Source organism: Schistocerca cancellata, chromosome 3, assembly GCF_023864275.1.
Source record: "Schistocerca cancellata isolate TAMUIC-IGC-003103 chromosome 3, iqSchCanc2.1, whole genome shotgun sequence".
Classification (NCBI taxonomy): domain Eukaryota; kingdom Metazoa; phylum Arthropoda; class Insecta; order Orthoptera; family Acrididae; genus Schistocerca; species Schistocerca cancellata.
The window spans coordinates 351,247,180-351,248,665 of record NC_064628.1 but is presented as its reverse complement, the minus strand read 5'-3'; the positions used below and the strand labels follow the sequence as shown (position 1 = coordinate 351,248,665).

Below are 1,486 nucleotides of genomic sequence, written 5' to 3'. Positions count from 1 at the left end.
TTGATAATGATTTTCGTTCAAAATTCAAGCACTGGCTGGGATTTAACCCCTGACCCAGAACGTTACGAAGACTCGTCACAGAGACTATCCCTAGACTGCAGATCGAACTTTAGGACTCGGACATACATTAAGTATATGTATACATACAAGACAATTAAATGCAGGCAAGAAACATATCTGTTATTTGAAATCTTAATACTTTTCATATGTTGTGTGGCCGTTTAAGAAAAATATGAGGAATGCGGATGTTGTTGTCAGATGACGAAACCAATGAGAGAATGTCGTTCGATAAACGTCTTCATGGCGCTACCAGTATGAAGATATGCGACAGTGCAATGAAATATAACTGTGTAGCACATCATATAGAACGGAATATGCAGATAAATTTTAGTTGTTTTTTCAGTTCCCCACCTGACCGCCAACTCGGAAATCAAAAAACATTCCGAAAGAAATTGAAGAAGTATGTGACACATTTATCACTGCTGCTCATTTCAGCCACACCATTTTATCTCTGTTATAAGGTCTCAGTTTTATCACCACCACGGATATCGCTATATACTCCGAACAAAAAGCCGTACCACTTAATAACATGTCACTGAAAATCAAAGTTACTGCACATTGTTATCGAAATCATATAGCTAAAAATCATATCTGGTCTTCAGTATTCCACACGAGGTGCTATAGCGTCGACGATTCGAACTAGTTCATACATTGTGTGGAAGTGACGCTTCACAGCCTTCCTTTATCATTTTTAGTGCTGAATAATTGCCAACGGCCTTGCCGCAGTGGTAACACAGGTTCTCTTCAGATCACCGAAGTTAAGCGCTGTCGGGCTGGGCTAGCACTTGGATGGGTGACCGTCCTGTCTACCGAGCGCTGTTGGCAAGCGGTGCCCACTGAGCCCTTGTGAGGCAAACAGAGGAGCTACTTGATTGAGAAGTAGCGTCTCCGGTCTCGGAAACTGACGTACGGCCGGGAGAGCGGTGTGCTGACCACATGCCCCTCCATATCCGCATCTAGTGACGCCTGTGGGCTGATGGTGGTTCTGGACCCTGTTTACACAATCAGTATCTCTTTTAAAGGCATGTTGTTAATATACGTCAACAATAATTAACGAATTTTACTTTTTACCTTTTTGGTGGGCATAAATCCCCCCCCCCTCCCCCCTGGTAATGTGCGGTATGGAAAATGCCTGGTACTCTGTTACTGTTAAAATGAATTGCCGAGTAGTCATGTTGATGCGGGTGTAGATGTGTCCCTATGACACTGTCAACATAAATTGTGGTGGGTAATCCATCATTTAAGGTAGCAAATACTGATGCGTTTAGCTTTATTATTATTTGTTTTCTGTGTTTTTCTTTTGGCCTCAAGCCATACGGCCAGTATTTGCTTTAGATTGAGAAGTAGATGATCTACATTTATCAATATCAGTTCCTACTGAAGGAATTCTTATGTGATTTATTCGTAATTTTTGTCGTCAGTAGAG

General features: G+C 41.7%; 1 pseudogene; it reads left to right on the top strand.

Moving 5' to 3' along the window:
* Window positions 1–767: 767 nt before the first annotated feature.
* LOC126177571 (5S ribosomal RNA) lies at window positions 768–885 on the top strand (annotated as a pseudogene).
* Window positions 886–1,486: the final 601 nt, after the last annotated feature.